This window comes from Marmota flaviventris, chromosome X (assembly GCF_047511675.1).
Source record: "Marmota flaviventris isolate mMarFla1 chromosome X, mMarFla1.hap1, whole genome shotgun sequence".
Lineage (NCBI taxonomy): Eukaryota > Metazoa > Chordata > Mammalia > Rodentia > Sciuridae > Marmota > Marmota flaviventris.
In genome coordinates this window covers 132,780,497-132,785,629 of record NC_092518.1, presented here as the reverse complement: position 1 = coordinate 132,785,629, position 5,133 = coordinate 132,780,497, and positions in this window count along the sequence as shown.

Genomic DNA, 5,133 nt, shown 5'->3' with positions numbered 1-5,133 from the left:
CTATCTCAGTTTGCAAGGCAGGCAGTCCTCCCAGACTTCCTGAAATCATTAGAACTGATAGCACACAGCCTGCAGTGGATGGATGTTTGAGGAGTGGTGCAAACTACAAGCCAGGGACAACCTCGAGTCAGAAACTTGGGGCCCCTCATATATTCTCTTGTTTGCCCCCTCATCCCCATGGCTTCATTTAAAATTTTTTTTCCTTTGTCCTTTTTTTTGATACACATGACAATAGAGTGTATTTTCTCATATTATAAATACATAGGCTCTACGTTATTCTAATAAGCATCCCAGTGTCGTGGTGGATCATGCTGTGGAGTATCACTGTTTGTGTATTCATGTAGGAACATAGGAAAGTTATGTGCCATTCATTCCACTGTCGTTCCTATTCCCGTTCCCGTTCCCTTTATTCTTGTGTCTATGAAAACTTATTTTTCTACATGTTGCTTTGTTACCTGTTTTTTTTTTTTTTTTTTTTTTTGAGAGAGAGAGAGAGAGAGAGAGAGAGAGAGAATTTCAATATTTATTTTTTTAGTTTTCGGCAGACACAACATCTTTGTATGTGGTGCTGAGGATGGAACCCAGGCCACACGCATGCCAGGCGAGCACGCTACCGCTTGAGCCACATCCCCAGCCCCTGTTACCTATTCTTTACTGAATCCTCTCATCCTTTGTGGTAGGGTTTCCCTAAATTCTTCCCTTCTATTTTTATTTCTCTATTTACTCTCTGTTGTCTGAGTACATTGGCCAATGCCACCACCTCTGTGATAAGCAGTAAGTAGGTAGTAGGTATCTCTTTCAGCCAGTTATTGTCTTTTGGGCTGATATTTGTATATAAAAATAATTTAAATGTATTATTTATGAAAAGTCATTATGCATCTGACTCAAAATCCACTTCTGAGGGAGAAAAGTGACTCTTCTATAGAGATTCTGCTACTTATTATTGTCTTCCACTGCAGAACACTTCATGCAAGAGACCGGTTGGGGCTCAGTTACCAAGAGTGCATATTGGGGAATGCTATTACATGCACTTTATATGGGGCAGCAAGGCTTCTGGCAACAGATCCATCTGGAGTCTTGCAGCTAAGATGCCTTTAATTGGACCACCACATAATAGAACTGCATGGGAGAAATACTTTAGTGTGTAAGGGGAATTTAAAGGAAAAACCTGTCAGAAAACAAAATTTTGCCACTGTTAGGTGAGTGAATACACTCCCAGGGGTGGCTTCTATTGAAGTTCTTTTTCAAGGGTTCCTCATACATTCTTGCTTGCCTGTTTTCCTTTAATGGACTTAAAAAACACTTTCCTTAGCTCCAGGAACAAAAAATGACACTTTTATTAGGATTGTACTAAATTTACAAATTTACTCAGGGACAGCTGATATTAAGATTTGTTTTTGTAGGTGCATAACTGAACACATTTTCATATATTTAAGAAACATTTATGCCAGTTATGGTAGGGCCTGCCTCTAATCCCAGCACCTCTGGTGGCTGAGGCAGGAGGATCACAAGTTCACAGCCGGGCTCATCAAGTAAGTGAGGCCCTAAGCAACAAAGTGAGACCCTGTCTCTAAATTAAAAAAAAAAAAATTAAAAGGGCTGGGGATGTGGCTCAGCCTCTGGGTTCAATACCCAGTTACCTCCCCCTGCGGGGGGCGGCGGGGGTGGGGGCGAGGAAAAAGAAAAAAAAAAGGACAATTTCCTTCTTTTTGTCTGGGCTCTTTATTCGTGCATCTTATGTGTGCTTGGATTCGGTAATGGGTCTCTTCTCAAATTTCACTCTTCCCGATGGTAAAAGAATTCAAGGTTATAAAATTGGGCAGGGTATAATTTTCACATTTAGATCTTTGATTCACTTTGAACGTATTCTGGCATACAGCATAGGTGATACATCCAAATTTCACTTTTTCTGTTGGTCAGTACTTACCCCAACTCCAATTTCTTTAAAAAATGTTTTTAGTTGTAGTTGAACACAATACCTTTGTTTTGTTTATTGATTTTTATGTGGTGCTGAGGATCGAACCCAGTGCCTCACACGTGCTAGGTGAGTACTCTACCGCTGAGCCACAGCCCCAGACCCCAATTCCAATTTTTAAAAATGCATCACCTACTCACAGATTTGAAAAGCCACCTATATCACAGAACCAATTTTATAAGCTTTTGGATCTACTTAGAGATTCTCTTTTGTTTTCTTGGCCTGTCTGAGCAGTAATAACAGAGCAGCTTCAATTATAGCCATTTCACAGTGGCTTCTAATATCCATGGGAGTGGCTCCTCTCATTCTCCTTTTTCGCTGTTTCCCTGTGTGTATTTTCTCAAATGTTTTTGCTAGCTGACCCTTAAAATCAAAACTGTCCACCAACAGAGAAAAACCTCATGGTCTCTTTAATTCGATTGTATGTTAACAAATATAATGGGAAAGCACTCTGAGGTGGAGTCTTGTGCTCCAAGGTGATGGCATGGCTCTTCTGCCCATGCCTGCTTCTGTGTCTTTCAGAATGCACTATATCTGGCCACCTTTGGATTCTGGATAGTTCTTGTTCAGCTTAGGCCTAGGTACTTTGCATTTGCCACTACTAAAGGGACGTTCTATTACATCTCCTCCAGGTTACTCCTACGTAGACACAGGCTTTTGTTTGAGGTGAATTTTGTTACCTGATTCTTTCTTCCCAAATTCTTTCATTAGTTCCAATGTTTTTCATTAAGTCTTCCTTTATACTTTTATGAAGTCTAATTACTTTGGTGAGTACTTGCACTGCGATGTTAAACAATAATGAGATACTAGGCAATTTTTTCTTTCTGACTTTAGTGGGAAGTCCTCCAGTTAGGTAGGGTTTTCCCACTAAGCATGTTGTGGGGTCTTGAGCTGAGGTTTGTATATTTTCATATGGTAAAGGAGCTTAGCTGTGTTGTTTGTGAGAAGGCACTCCGTGCAAAACCCACAAATTACAACTCGAAAAAGTTGCCTGTTCTGCAGGGGCTGTGTTTCATAAGGACTTCCCCTGATCAGTGCACTTCAAGTGCAATAGAGTAAGTTGGGGGATGGACATAAAGGGCAGATATTAGTAATGTGGCACGTTCACAATGCACTTGCTAGCCAATCATTGGGCAATGTTTGCTGCAGTCTTTGAGTTAGAATTCCTTCCACTGGCCCATGAAGCTATAAAATTTATTGCCAGAGATATTGTAGCATGTGTGCTAAGAGAATTTGTTTAACATTACATGCTGTAAATAAACAAAAGAAAGACTGGTAGAAGAGAGGAAAGGGAACAGGGGAGGGCGGCAGGGAGGGAGAGGAGGCTGAATTGGAGCCAGTTGTATTCCATGCTTGTCTAACTGTGTCAAGATGAACACCAATATTATGTATAACTCTAAAGTACTGATAACAAAAATCCAGGCTCCTCAAAAACTAAACAGAATGAAAATATATGCCAAATTGAAGATTCTTTTAACTGGGCTAAAGTACCGAGAGCTTGATATATACTCTTATATATATTTATACCTAATTTCCTAGTTTTTCTCCACAGTTGAAAGCCCTTTACTACCCTATACTAGTCTGTGCCAGTTGTGCTCAAAAATAATACTAGCTCAACACACAGTCTCTGGCCTCAGACTTTGTGGCACCATCCAATTCTGTCTGCACACAACTGTTGTGTGCCTGGCAGTGAGTCAGGTTCCTTCACTTCTGTTTCTGCACTTGTCATGTGGATCATCATCATCATTGTCTCAGATAGAAAGAGATAGAAAGATTGGTGCAGAGCTGGGAGCATGGAGTTACTTGGTGAGGTTTGCTGCTATGATGTCCTCCTGTTTTGCTCGTAGTTCTGTTTCTTCTGAACATTTGTTTTCTCCTGAGGACGCTGAAAACCGTCACTAAAAATAGAACAAGAGTTGTATTTCATATCAGTAAGAGTCACTGACAAAACATTGATTTTTCTGGGAAAGGATGTGTGTGCTGGAAAGGAAGTTATTATAAGCAATAATTTAGGGTTTCATTTTATTCAAGAATCATGCAACATTTAACTTGCGTTTCAGTTATGAATACAGAAGCACTTTTGTCAATTGACATAAAGTAATGTTGTCTTAGGCAGACTGTTTCAATAGCTTCATGTTCTATCTTTTAGGAGATGTATATGGTAATGCAAATATGAATGTGACATTGCATTTTCTCCTCTAAGCTGAAAGCCTTCAGTGAACGACTGCTTTTTTCTGTGATCATCAACCATTAAATAAAGATCATGTTCAGGCAACCAGGGACCCATTGGCCCCTGATATTTTCCTTGACACGGTTTCTGAAGAACATACTAGGTCTACACGTAAACTCTGCTCCTGTACTGGTGTTTGTGCACAACACAGGGCCTGTCTTCTTACAGCATGTTCGCTCCCCTGCAGCAGGAGTCACGTGATTTTGGATTGGCTTTTTCATCAAGTCAATCATTTTAGGCTCCAAATTAATTCACTACTTTAACTACTTTTTGAAGCCATAGTGTACCTCATGAATTAAATATTGAAATAAGTAAAAGAACCCAGGTTATATCCTTCACTTGAAAGTTGTAACTCAATGTTAGGACAGAAAAGTTGCTAACGTGCATATTTCATGGCCTACAGGGAGGGGAAGGTTGCTGTATTAAGGAGCATTTTATGTTGGCTTAGTTGTTGCCCTCAGTAGTTTGATAAAAGTTGGTCCTTGGGAGGCCACTGTCATCAAGTCACGCTCTGCAGGAGGCCATCATATGAGTGTCCAAAGCATTCTGTCATCCCAACCTCAGCGCACACGCCTGGCTGGGCGACTCACAGTGACATGACCCTGGCTTGTAGAAGAAGAGGAGGGAAACTGACTGGAAGCTAAAGCCTCTGTTTCCCACCCTCTTCTGAGTGCTCTTCCCCTTCCCCTTTCCTTCCACCTGCACTAAAATCCTGTGACACAGACAATATCCTCTGGCTCACTTTTACATATAAATAGGAGCAAATCTGATTCAGGGAACACACATTCGCAAGGAGGGCTGTAGCTTTGGAAGCCTTGCTACATGAGTGATTTCAGTGTTTTGCAGGAGCAACAGAGTGAACCCCAATTCGATTCGTGTGACTAAAAGCACAATGGGTGGCTGTGATCGGATTAAGAGAAGCCTGAGG